Raw genomic sequence first — 14,981 nt, forward strand, 5'->3', positions numbered from 1 at the left:
TGCTGACTTCCGGTGTGAGAACCAGCAGAGAACGGTATGCTGGGGCGATAGCATCACTACCACTCAGAGGACAGCAGGCCTCCTATCCTGGGATGCACCCAGAGGCTCAGAGCATTGGGCACAAAGCTAGTAGGAGCAGCAGAAGATTTAGAAGGCCTGCTACTAAAGTACCTCTTCCCTGAGCGGTCGCGGATCTTGGCATTCAACCAGCGGCCATATCTAACTCCCCCCTCTTTCCTTTGACAGTTCCAAGTCACACTGAAATGCAATTAGACGCGTGGCTGTAGCAACAGATGTGGTCGGCAGAAATAACGTTTCGGTGTTTATAGCAGGGTCAGTCGTCTGACAAGCGCAGCCGTTCCACCGTTTATTGCCCTGTTGCTGACATTTGCTGTTCGTCCTGAAAATGACAGTTACCCAGTCAAACGGGGTCACCTGTTCTTGCACATGTGGCTGATCACCCTGAGTGATACCGCACAACGCACGCAAGAACAGCAGCAAGTAGCACTATTTTACTTTCCATAAACTGGCAGAAATACAATTTCAGTGATGAGGTGGTTTATTAACTACACACTGCTATATTATATCACTTATTGTATTGTTTAAAGTATTCCTCGTGCTCAGAAGTTACTGTATTTCACTCAATCGGTCTGAGTCGGCCCTACCGGGGCTCACACCTGTATATAGAGTGCTTAACTCACATAGCGTTCTTACTTGGATATGGCAGTCGTACTTTAATGATTAATAGTTTTATTGGCACTGAAACAACAGTATTACAATCAGTAATCACACAACAACAGGAGCCGCGTGGCATCCATTTTGTTCGTACAATTAAGCACTATCACATCCTTCTTTCCTCATAGTATAACCATCGCGTACGTACTGGTCGCGATGAGAGCACTGCTCTCACGTTTGCAGTGCCTATATTGTTTAAGGTGAGTGGGCGGGAAAAGGGACACAGAAAGTGGCAGGAAAGAAAGGCTGGGGAGCCAGACAGTACCCAATCACTCCACATAATTCTTAGGCAAGATCTTCATGAATACATTTCCAGAAAACCAATCCGAAACGTCATGATAAGGGCCTCATCACGAGTTGGCCGGTATCCTGGCGGTATTACCAATGGGATACTGACTGGGCTAATAGCGTTACTGCCCAACCCTCCAGCGGTATTACCGCCGGATTACGGGTTGGGCGGTAACGGTAATTCCCCATTGGCTCCATTGGAACCAATGGGGAATTTTCGGCACATTTAGCGCATCGTTAATTGCGCCCGAAATTGGGAATTTTCCTAGCGCATTTATCCCCAGCTTAGAGCTCGGGGTAAATGCAGCCAGACTCGAGATTGGGCAGACCCTTAAATGAGGCGGTAACACCGCTACCGCCGCATTTAAGAGCTACCGTGCAACTCGTGATGAGGCCCTTCACCCTCATTTATTGAATTGAGTGATCACCTCTTACTCATCATTCTGCACTTCTTTAAAAGCCCACTTACTGCACTCACCCGCCTAACAGTCACCGGCTGATTTGATCACCGACCAACTCTTCTCAATTTATATTACTATCTGTTTCATAGTAAATTGTTCTGTATATTGTCTCTGCTACATGATTCATGTTAAGAATTCACTTTGCTTCGTAATGTATTACCTGTTGTTCTATGTAAAGCGCTTTGGCTAAAAGCGCTATATAAACTCCAATCAAATACAAAAAAATAAAATACAAATATATCCGTGTTCACCTCTGAAACCTGCCCCTGGAACTGAAGAACTAACCACAATCACTGCCCCTCTGTAAAGTCAAAAGTCTGCTTTTTAATAGGTTACAGCTACGCTAGTAGAGAGGTAAAAATATATATTTATTTATTTTAGGGCGTTTGCAAAGCTCTGCATGAAGCTGCATGCCGCCTCTGATCACTTAGCACGTCAAGGGTTAAAAGTGGCTTTGGGAAGATTGAATCCAAATTCTTCTGGAAGAGATAAACATGATGGATGGTTAAGGCTCGAATGAAAGTGGGACAACCCAGAGAAAGATGGATGATAAGGCCGATTTCGGGAATGGCCGACAACCTGGTGGATGAGATAAAACAGCTACGGGGGAAAACCACTTCAGTCTTTTGATGGCATCCAGTCTCTATGACGAAAATGTTATAAACAAGGAACATACATTGAATCTTTTATAATGAAAAATGTTATGAAGAATGCATTTAGAGGTGGGCTACAGGGTTAAATTTTGTGGGGAACAGTTGGGTGGGTTTTTAGGTGTGGGAAACAAGGGTTTTGGGGACCCCCCAAAAGAAAAAGAAAAAAAGAACATTTGTTATTTTTTTTGTTATAAAAGTTCTGTTATAAGTGTATTCTTCATAAAATGTTTCCATATAAAGACATGTAACCCTGTGGTGGCTGGTTATTCTTTTAATTGGAAAGGTATAAACATTTCCCATGAATATGAGCAAGAGCGAGTATTGTGAGGGAACCCGAAAAAGTGGCCGAAGTGTGCGAAAAGAAGTAGTGGAACTGTGTTCCCTGCTGGCCAGTGAAACCGGTAGGTTGCCGCCGGACCCATAATGAATTACCGGTGCCTGACTTCCCGGTGCCATCAGGCTATTCCGAGTCCAGCAGCCGGGAAGAAACCCCCAAACAAATGCACCTGCTGTTTAAGAGAACGTTCAGTGAAATGCACTAAGTGCAGGTTTCAACTTCTTCCTACACTTCTATTTTTAAACTAAGGGCTTCATTATGATTGTGCCGGTCCGGAAACAATGGTGCCGGGCCTACCGACACCGTTGTTTCCGGACTGGCACACTACGAGTCTGCCAGCGGGTGCTGTCCCGCCCGCCAGGGTCAGTCCTGGCAGGCGGAACGGCACCCGCCCACACAGTTTCACGGAAGCACCGGCACTGTTATTAACATTACCGGTGCTTCCGTGTTCCCCATTCACATTGAGTCCAGGAATGGGGAATTACAAAATGTGCAGTACCTGACTTCCCGGCTGCTGGACTCGGAATAGCCTGGTGGCACCGGGAAGTCAGGCACCGGTAATTCATTATGGGTCCGGCGGCAACCTACCGGTTTCACTGGCACGGTTACCGCCAGACCCGTAATGAGGCCCTAAGTCATTCTGGAACGGTTTCTTTTTAAAATAAAAGTATAGGAATGGTAAAATTTAATGTAAAGTAGTTTCTCCACCTAAGAATAGGTTTAAAATAGTGGGTGTATTTTACAGCATACATTCAGTGAAAAACTTGCTAAAAAGCCACACAGTTTACAATCAATTTGGTAGGGTATCAACTAAAAATAATTCAGCAAACATAAAGACACCAACAGTGTAAAGATTCATTTTCCAATGCCTTTTCATTATACCTTTGCTGACAGTATATGCCAGTACAAAAAAAAATCATTTTGGCTGCGCCCATACATGTTATGTTATGTTACGCTTACTTCTTAAGCGCACAGCCACCATAGGTATCTTGGCGCTGGAGAGGTGGGCAACATCCATAGGATAAGCTTCTAAAAAGAGAGACCGTAAGCCTTGCTAGAAAAGAAAGGTTTTAACAGCTTTCCTGAAGGCCAAATTGTTTGAAAGTTTTTTTTATTGAAGGGGGAAGTTCGTTCCACAGTCTAGCACCGTCTATAGAGAAAGCCCTAACTCCGATCCTTATACGGAGGAAGGGAGGGACGGTGAGTAGGTTAGCAGAGACTGAGGGCAGCTGACAACTTGGAACGTAGCGTGAAAATTTAGTTTGCAGGAACTCCGCACCCTGTTCTTGTATGGCGCGGTGGACTATACATAGCGCCTTAAACCTAATGCGCTGATTTACAGGGAGCCAGTGTAGAGAGCGCAGCACCTGAGATATGTGTGCTCCATAAGAGGTGCCAGTGGCTGCCCGTGCCGCCAGGTTCTGGAGGCATTGTAGACGTTGAATGAGACCCTTAGGCTGGCCCAAGTACAGTGAATTACAGTAGTCCAGCCGCAATAGTATCTGGGCTGCTACCACTGGTGGGCGAAGAGGAGCGGGAATCAGAGGGAGGACTCTCTTTAGAACTTTCAACTGAAAGTGTCCCGCCTGACAAACCACAGCAACTTGGTTTGCCATGGACAGAGAAGCCAAAATAATAACACCCAGGTTCTCCACCTTACTCACAGGGGAGGGAAGGACACCAAGGGAGGTAGGCCAAAAAGAAGAAATACAGAGTGACGGATTAGGGGGGACACCCTACCACCAACACCTCCATCTTGTCTCCATTCAATTTGAGCCAGTTGAGGTTCATCCAAGCTCTCACAACAGATAGGCATCCCCGCAGGCGCGACTACATCTCAGCTTGATCGAGATCTAGCTGGATCAAAATCTGAGTGTCGTGTGCGTACGAGTAACAACTAACGACAAAGGAGCAGATGAGATACACACTATGCTGATAGAAAAGCTGCAAAAACTTAGTACCTCGCCCAGCAAATCAGTGAGTCTCTATGTCAACCTAAAGCCCTCTTTTCCATTGTCAAATCACTATCTTCATCTGACACACTTCTAAAGTTATTCCTACGCAAGAACTATGTAATAGCCTATCGCAATTTTTTATAACTCAAATTAGGGATATCAGGCAGAACATCGAGATCTCGACTACTACTCCATCAAATGATACAGTCAGCCATGCACCCCCCACCCCTTCAGCGGGCACTAAAGAATGGTCCTCATTTCCTATGTTCTCAGAGGACACAGTTTTAATGGCGATCCAAAAGATTAAATCATGTTCTCCATCCGATGCCATTCCGGTGGATATTATGAAGACAATTGCTCCTGATCGCCTGACACTGCTGACTGTGGCAGTGAACGACTCATGCCAGTCGGGGCTAGTTCCCCCTGAACTAAAAGCGGCCACAGTTGTCCTCTTATTGAAGAAGCCATCACTTGACCCCACTACATTGGCTAACTTCCGTCCGATCTCCCTTCTTCCTTTTCTTACAAAACTCCTTGTCTGGTATCACCCCTTCTTTCTTCATTTCTTGACTACTCCCACCTCGTTGACCCAGTGAAGTCCGGCTTTAGACCAGGCAGAGGCACAGAGAGTGTTCTGGTCTCCGTTCAGGATGACATGGCCAGCCTGGTGGACTCAGGTGGGGTGGGTGCCCTGATTTTGTTAGATCTTTCAGCAGCATTCGACACTGTCAACCACCCCATCCTGTTGTCTCGGCTGGCCCAGATAGGTATAGCTGGCCAGGTACTAGCATGGTTCTCGTCATTCCTGGCAGATCGGACCCAGACACTCTCCATGCCACCTTTTCTATCGGCCCCCTGTCGTCTTAGGTGTGGAGTCCCACAGGGGTCATCTTTGTCTCTGATTCTATTTAATATCTATATTTGGGCCCTTGTGTGTCTCATACATGTTGATACTGCTTACACCAATATATGCCAGTATTCCCACATAAGAACACATGAACATTCTAAGGTTTGCTTTGCCCATATTGCCAGTAAAAAATGTAATGACTCTGTAAGAAAACATGCCCATGCTGTCTGAGCCAATATATGCCAGTATCACATGAAAGCACTCCTTAAGTGGAGTACTGGCATATATAGATGAGGGGCATGCTTGGCTCCCTTGGTTGTGAAAACTGCCACAGTAAATAGATATGTTTCAGCACTGATACTTCCCTCCCTTCCCCTCTCCTTCACCACCCACCCCCCAGAATTAGCATTCCTCCTCTTGCTATCCCCACACCCACCAGTGCTTCATCATACACATACACAGCACGCAAGGCCCCTTACACACATTGACGCTTGGAAGCATTCATAAATGTGCAGTCAGACACACCCTGACATGCATGCATATATATATATATATTTTTTTTTTAATGTATTAATTTATACCCCGCCACAGCCCGCAAGCATCGGGGCGCATCAATGAGATGAAGATGTTTTACAACCAACACGGGACAAAGTTTACTCAGTTTACTGTTGGTTTTTTTGGACTTCTATCAGATGGTGTTTATTTGAAAAGGTGCGTTTTCAGTTTTTTCCTGAAACTGTTTTAGTTTCTTTCAAGCTTTAACTCAGTTGGAAGACTATTCCAATTTTGGGCTACTTTAACAGCAAAGGAATTTCCCATGCCTTTTGCGTGCTTGAAAGCTGGACATTTGATCAGCGTCTGTGTTTCCGATCTTAATGATCTTGGAGGAACATATTGACTGATCCTCTCTTTGAGATGTGTAGGGGCCTGTCCAAACAGCCATCTATGAGCTGGCGCCAGACTCTTAAAAGAGATCCTCTCCTTTACAGCTTGCCAGCAGAGGTCCATTCTGTCCTTAGTGATGGGATCTCTCCTTTTTTTCATTTTGATTATTCTTACCGTGTTATTTTGAATAGTCTTTACAAGCACACATATATAACTACTTCACTTACATGCTCTTGCCCTCAGCTGACCTCCACCACAAGACCATGCAGAGGAAGATGACCCACCCTTAGTCTCCTGCCTTTCAATGACGCACGCTGCTGACATGTGCTAGTTGCCCAACATGTGAGGCATCGGGGCCAGACTTTCTATTCTCGCAGGTGTCTAAATATTGCAGTCTATATCATTTACGTGGAGCCCTGCGGGGGGGATGGGGAGTCCATATGGCAAATGAAAACTGAATACACAGCGAAGGACGCATCCCTGCTAAGAGTCAGGCAGCACAGTCCCCTGTGCAAATGAAAGCACCCAGCAGTACTTGTGCCCTAGCAGGCGAAAGATGTATGTTTAGAAGGTTAATCAAAGCAGACATCTCTTCCCTGAGAGCAAGGGGGCACCACCATTGCACGCCAACAGACCAGCCGCCACTGCCTGAGAGTGAAGCGATCATCATCCCTTTCTTATATCTGGTTTGGCAGTTCATTGGGGGTAGGTCAGTAGTGAACCAGCAGGCTTCATTCCTATTGTTAAGCTTATTGATACAGGACCTTAGTGGGAAATTTGGTCAAAATGTGGTGCAATTGTTCTTTCTACGTGCATTCAGGATTTGGTGTAGGTTGTATTAGGCAGTTCTTCAATCGCTAGAAGAGCTTGAATATGGAAACTTTAATATTTCAGTTTGAATTGCCTTCATAATTAGGGTGCTTGTGCTCTTCTTCTATGCGACCCTGTCACAATCCATTATACTGATGCTCTGACATGCTCAATTGTGGGAGGTTTTTACAGCTTGCGGTTTGTTTTGCACAGCCCTGTTACTGTATACTCGTGTATTATATTCTCCGCAGCTTTTTCTTTTCAGGAGCTATGACCCTTGGAGATTGCCCCAGTGGGCTACCTGGTGCATGCAATTTTTAAAAAATGTATTTTCTTTGATCTCTATCTTAAAAAAGCAGTGTACTTTTTATATCTTTACTCCTTTCATGTGTGTACTTTGTTTTTGTGTTCTACTTAAATAAAGACTGAAAAACAAAGAGAGCGCTTGGGCCAGAGAATCTAGGAGGACTTCCCTTCACTCTCATTTCTGAGCTATGCATATTGACAGTGGTCTCATCTTCTTCAATGTGTTCAAAATGGGTCACAAAGGGGCCCAGATTCACTTTTTCTTTTTCTGTGGAGCGTATTGTAACATAGTCTCGGGAGGATAGCTCAGGGGCAACGCACTCTCCTTTGAAGCAAGATGACACGGAACAACACAGGTTTGATTCCCTGGGTTCGCGCTTCGACACCTCTGGGTATTAAGCGCGTTATAAATAACCAATTACAACATGAACAGGATTGGGCTCACGATATGAGTTGATCTTAAACTCTGCAGGAGCGGGCAATATTTCATGGGCAGGAGATGGGCATGTGAGTCCTTGGTCTCCAGCCATAGTATCATTGAGATGGGGTTTACAAGGTTCCTTTAAATCAGTTCATGTGTCTATTCTTTTAATGGTTGCTTGGCTTGGGGGTTATATTTCCATTATTTTAGATGTTAAGTATTAACAAAATATGTGTTGAGTCTGAAGAAGCGAAAATCATCTTAGCGCGTACGGTATTTTGCCGCAGGATTTTTCGTCGCGGGACTATTCATCGCTGTTTTTTTATCGAAAAAAACACGTTTTTTTTTTTTTTTGGGTGGGTTATCCCCCCAAACCCACTTTTTGAAAAAAAAAATATATTCCCTTTCACCCACAAATATTTATTTAATTTTTAACCCCCCCCCAAAAAAAAAAAAGATGATTTTTTTTGGATAAAAAAAACGGCGATGAAAAGTCCCGCAACGAAAAATCCTGCGGCAAAAGAACGGTATTCCCTTAGCGCCACCCGTAATCGCTGGTGTTGGTGATATGTGGTAGGATTGTCGGAAGGATTTCGGCCCTTCAGTGTAGAATTCGAGGCCTGTGTAAATGAACAGTCAACATTATATTCAAATTAGATCTGATGGTCCTTAGCAAGAATATCTGATTTGAATTTCATTCAGATATCAAATTTCCTGCAGGAGGATGGATGATTGCATCTGGTGAGACAGTTGGGTAGGATATTAACGGAACCATAACTAGCCATTATTAATATATATTTTTTTTGGTATTAAGTTCAGGTAGGTGATAGGGCAAAGTACATCATTTATTGCACAAAGCAAGATGATACGAGTGCATGCATAGCTTATAGAAATCTCTCTGAAGACTCTAGGAATGTATTGTCTCCTGATTCCCCCCTTAAAAACCCTCCTTGCCAGATTATTCAGCCAGTTGAGTCTCCAAAGTGGGAAGTGAGAGATTTTTGGCACGGGATCCCATTGCAGTCAAAGGAGATGAACATCATGTTATATCTGGCAGGATGATGATAGTTTCCAATGTGGAGGGTTCTAGTGTGGCCTTAAGCACCCGCTCCAGGAGCTGAAACTGCTGTTAGCGGCCCGGCGGCCCAAGTTAAAACCCAGAACAAAGAGAGATTTTAACAAGATACCCGAGACATTAACACCCATTCCAGCACCTGGAATGGGTGCTTAACGCTATTAGCACCCTGGGTTACCAAAGCGGTAACATGGGGTGCTAAAAATAAAAGGTTTTCATTAATTGAAAGGGAAGCGTGAGGCGTTTCCGTTCAGTGAATGAAATCCTTTTCTAGGATGGCCACCATGGAAAGGGACAGCAGGGATCTTCAGAGCCCCTATTCCCTTTCCATGGTGGCCAGAGAAGCGGGAAAGCAGCTGGGGTGGCCTGCGCCACCACAACAAAATAGGTAAGTGGGGGTGGGAAAAGGGGAAAGAAATGGAAACAGATTGTGGGGGAAGATGGCGACAGGTGAGCCAGCCATCAAGTGGTATGGAACACTGGCTTGCACTGGCGGTTCAAGTCTGCATTCCTATCCACCTGATAGGCTGGCATCCCCTGGCAGGGTGCTAAAGGAGACTATGGCGGTCCTGTGCTTGTTGCAAGGTTGATGTGAGAAAACAGCATCTGACATGGGTGTAGAGATCCTGTCTTTTCTTAAAATGTGTATTAATTAATAAAATGATGCAGGTATTCTTATCTCTGAAAGGGCAAAGTGCAGCACTTGCTCTCCGGTGATACAGAGCAGCTTCAAGGGTCACAGATGCCCTCTTGACAGCTGCAGTGACAGCCAAGCTTCTGCAGAGCAGGGGCTACATTTAAGATATGCACCACTGTTCCAAAAACTACATAACCACGAGAATGCTATCCTGGTGGCATGTTAAACTGTAAATATATGCTATATCTGAGCTTGATATATGGTAGCTAGAATGTCTCATAATTATCCCAGCCACACCAATTTGATATCACACATGTCTCATCCATGTGAGCCCAGCTCAGCTATGGAAATGTTACGTGTGAACCCTCCAGCCCGACTATCTTGCTTGCTCCCAGCAAGACTGTAGTCCTGGGGCTTGTCTCTCTTTGTTCCTTTATGAGTGTAGGTAACACCCTTCCCAGAGAGAGAGCCAATCCACAGGAAGCTATCCTGGGAACAGGAAACAAAGGGACACACATTCACAAAAGAAGTAGCCTTACACCATTAAACTTCCCCAAGGACTCCTGAAGTTGTGTGCCAGGCACCCCATGTTTGGGAGACTGAGAAAAGGACTATTCTTGCCCCTGTGACCCTAGAGTGGGACTCACTGCTTCTGAAAGCCAAGACAGCCAGGATTCAACCTCTTTCGCCATCAAACCTCTACAAACTCTTATTTGAGCCTAGACGACACTGTTCTGAACCAACAGGACCCTCCAGAGCTGCCTATGGTCCTCACCGACATTTGAATTGCATTTCGGTCTGTTCAAATCAGTTCACAGTCACACCGTACCAGCTAAAGCATGTCATTGCCTCGGCTCAACAAATTAAGCATTGCTGCACTTGCATCACTCAATCCGCTGTTCGAACCACTCGTCTCTTCATTGCTGATCGAGGGGATGATGAAACAAACCATGGTGTTCTCCCAGAACCACAACCTTCAAGCCGCTGCATCAAACTGACTCTCCTGCACATAACATCATCAGCCCATCCGCCTTTGCCCCTCAACTAGGTAACCGAAACTGGTGATATCTATGATCCGTATCCCTTGAGCATTGTTTCGAACTGCAGCCTTCTTCAGTTCGACCCCGCCGTCACATCTGCTAGCCACTATACTACCGCAATGATAGCATTTCAAACCAAATCAAACCATTGGAACGCTGAGACGCCTGGTTCACTGCTGTCAAACCACCAAGACACGGCAACAGTGTTATTGACTGATAATTGCCCCCATTGGCCCATATGTGTGCCCTAGAGACTGCATAGATCACATTAATCCATATTTGCAACACATGAACATATCCTTGTTCAACATTGTACTTTTGATTGCCTTTTCTCCACCTGTCTCATTGCTCAGAGTGTTGCATCTTGCTATATTTCATGTTCTGTGTTCTTTCTACAAAGGTGAGGTTTTGATTGGACTTTCATTTCTTTTTGACTGTTATACTTCCCTGTTTGAGTCAATACTGAATCACATTCACATTGCTCTGGGGAGTGTTGCCTTCCCTCGGCCCACGTTACCACAAAAGGTGAATGAGGTATATCTTTTAACTGTGCCTGTTTTACCTTTATGATCGTGTTGGCTCTTGGTTTGTAGAAGTGTGAGATCTGAGTAGGCGCGTTAGCCTCTGCTCGTCCGTGTACCCCTGGATGTCAGAAGTTAATTTGTCACAGTTGAAAATACGGTTTTGATGAGGGCTACCTTGCAAATGAGGATGAGTTCCTTGTTTAAAGGCACAGGAGGTATGTGTGCTACGGATTAGACTATCACAAGAATGTAGACAGCACTATTACCTTTAACTCTCAGGCTGCTTGGCAGAGAGCATAAGCCTTTCATTGTTGTGGTGGTTTCAGGTAACGAATAATGGTTCTTTCTCTATTACTCTAGTTTCTGTTGTAGATTGCTGAAACGTGTTATATTCCTTCTTAAGGTCAGCTACACCTGTGATGGAGGACTTAGATAGTGCAGGGCCTGGGTTGGGAAACTAAAAAATAGAGGGGTGCTGATCAATCAGTGCCTTGATCGGGGAAAACTTCAAAATCATTGCTGTGGTCCTGGCGAAAGAAAGCTAGTGCTGCTACCACTGACGGTAGCAAAGAAAGACCTCATTATACAGGACTTGAACTAAGGAAGGGTCGTGTGTGTTGGCTAAAGCTGGCCTTCGGTGTTGACGGCCAAGCATCTGCTTGCAGGAAAATGTTAGAGGCAGAGATCAGGGGTTTTGATGGCGAATAGAAGCAACGCTGTAAATATGACACACAGTTCAGTAGAGCGGTATACCGAAATTGAGTGGAAACCTCTCTGACAATAACAACCTTCAACAATTGGAGGTGGCTGTTGAGTGCAATCAGGGAGATTGATGCAATAACCATAGACTTCTCTATGATATGATAGGTTATTTATAACGCGCTCAATACCCTGAGGTTTCTAAGCGCGGACCCAGGGATCGAACCTGCGTTTCTCTGTGTCGTCTTGCTTCCAAGGGAGCACGTTGCCGCTGAGCTATCCTATCTACAGAGGATAATTCCAGGTACATGATGCCTAAATCTAAACACTCTACCGAAGTGTGTAGGAAATGCTCAATGGCTCATAACAATAGGACAGACTAAGAATGGAGGTAGTGAAAGGAAGCATTGAAATTGAAGACATTGGTTTGATGAAAATCAATCAGCGTGTGTGGACTTTTTGACTGTTTTTAGCTCTCTCAGGGAATATTGTCTGGGGCTGGAGCCTGTTGGCATTGTTTTAAGAATGAGCTCAAGTTTATAGTCAGTGACAAGGAACAAACACCTTCAGCAATAGCCAGCAGTGACACGGCATGTGTGAGAGGATAGGAACGAGGTAAGTACAAAGACAATATATTAAAATTAAGCAAGAAGTTGCAAACAAAGACGTGTAGCTGTGAGAGTGGAGAGTGGAGGTTGAGGAGTAAAGTCACGATATGTGACTGGAAATGAGGGGCGTGGGAGTAAACCATTGAGAAATGCCATTATTGGGACAAGGCTATAATACACTGTTTAAAAAGGAAATCCATAAGTTAGAACTCATATGCCCGGGGAGGGAAAGAGGGGTGGCGACTGTATAAGTCTGTACATCTTTTTCTAATTTAGCTCTTTCCCTCCGCAAGCTAGAGTGTGAAGCATTGGTTGTTGGCTGCCACCCCACTCAGCGCCAAGATGCTTTGGGGCCTTAGTTCGTGCTCTATACATTTTCAAATAAATAAATAAATACATTCTTCGGCTGTTGATTGTACCATGAAACCAGCAGACGTCTCAAGAGACTGCGGCTGCGGGTTGGCACCTATGTTCCCACAGACAATGCATCTGTAGAATCCTACCATGAGACACACTATGCCATTGGAAACCCTGCAGCTGTAGTGTTGCAAGATGGGACCTGCATACTGCTTATGGGACTGCAGCCCAAGGATTGTTCCATGACACCACACATGCTGCTGAACAAACAGCAACTGTGAGATTGCATCACGAGTCTTGCGTGGGGCTAAGAGTCTGTAGTTGTATGATTGTACAATGAGTCCACTTTTACTACTCAAGTGACTGCAGTTGTAGGATTTTATGAAGAAACTCCCTATGCTCCTGGAGTGCCCGTGCCTGTAGGATTGGACCATAAAACCTCATTTGCTACTGGAAACCGTGCAGCTGTATGATTGTGCTATGAAACCCCAATGCTGCCTAGGCGATTGTAATGGGATCATTGCTCAACCAAGTTAAACCAATCATATGCACCTCCCATCCATTTTCCAAAACATGCACCCACTCATTGATAATTAACACATTAAAAACTTCATCTGTTGACTAAACTATCCATCTAAACAACCATTATTCCACTGACTGATGCGCAAAATCACACATGCATCGATGCACCCACTCACTCAGCCATCCACCCACTCAGCCACCCATCCACCAAATGACACACCAACCCACACACGACCCACTAACATATTCCATTAGCCACACAACCATTCATCATAAAGAAGCCCACCCATTTGCCAACCCTTGACCTACACACCCATCTAGACACTAAAACACTCAACCAATCACTCATCCATCCATTCATCTGGCATGTTATATCAGGCAGTTTTTGTGCCGCACCTAATCACCACCATAGTATTTCCCGAGCACTTAGGATGTTGAAAAAGTGGCATACTGTGTCCATGCTAGCGGTCTCCAGAGGGTAGGCTGTAGTGTAAGATTAAAGGGAAAAGTGTGTAAAGGTAAAGGAAAGAAGACAAAAAGATGAACAAGAAAAGAGGAGAGGAGGGGCTGTTTGACGTTGCCAGGGTGTGTGATGCTCCTGTTATGTTTGTAACCTGGATCAAGTGGGCTGAAAGTTACAAGGGTACATTCCAAAGGTGTCTGTAGATCCATAAGCAATGAATTAGAGGCAGATTTAGGCAAATACATAAATATGAAAAATTGTAGCACATGAGTGTGTGATGGATTTGAGATGTGCTCAAACAACTCATTGAAGCATGGATGCTTTTTGTTGCTAGGCGATAGTATTTAATTTCTCTGTCAAAGAAAACCGAGCATAGTAAAAATGTAAAAGGCCAGGAGTGGCCAAATCCAGGACAGACTGTAATTGGTGAATGTAAAATGTAACAAAGGGAAGGAGAGGGAGGGATGGGAGTGAATGCTTCTGTATGAGATGCAAGAATTTGCATCCCAAGTTTATGAAATGTGTATTGCCTGTTGTATTCATTTTATAGTGGGTAGACATTCAGTAGAGTATTTAAACTTAAGGGCACATCACTTCACTGAGTAGTGTGGCATTCCTGTGTATGCCAGTGCAAGTGTTCATAGCTTTGAGGCAGGTCACTAGCATTAGACAGTGTTATTGGCTGTAAAAGGTTCCAGCATTCTCCATCCCCAATCATATGACCAACTGATTGCAGTTGAAGGGTCTATAAGTCTTTACATTCACATTTGATGGACAATTACATGGACATTTGGTAAGCATTACATGCCAAACGGTCCATTGCATTGCTTGCCTACTTGGCCGACTGAAGTGTGGGCATACCGTGGCAGGAAATGTCTTATAGGATGCATACCTGGTCTTTGCCAGTTTTTAAGTCTAAATTTCCTGCATTGCATCTGCAAAAAACACAAGAGACGCCCTGAAATGGCGTAGTTCAAACTATATCCCTGTGAACAACCATGATGAACACTAGCTTACAAGATGACACGCCTGCTAGAAATGGCTTAACAGAACTCTGTCGTGACTATACGACTTTCCACTTCCGCCAAATACACAGAAAATGTGAGCCCAGTGGTGAAATAGCAATCAGGCCATGAAACCTTGTGTGAGCCACATAGGAATTCAGGCACACATCCACAGCTGCCTAGAGAGACAATAGGTGGTAAAACGACAGTGGGAGATGCCCCACAGGCAAATACGCATATGCCTCATCCCTTAGGAGGCAACTGGAAAAGAGTGTACAGCTAGTAGCCCCCACACAAAACTGCTGGTGCTCCCTGCCCGAAGTATTTCAGGTCCCATGGAAAAGGTGTCCCAGT

The sequence above is a fragment of the Ambystoma mexicanum genome, chromosome 10 (genome assembly GCF_040938575.1).
Source record: "Ambystoma mexicanum isolate Mex_15411 chromosome 10, UKY_AmexF1_1, whole genome shotgun sequence".
Taxonomy (NCBI): Eukaryota; Metazoa; Chordata; class Amphibia; order Caudata; family Ambystomatidae; genus Ambystoma; species Ambystoma mexicanum.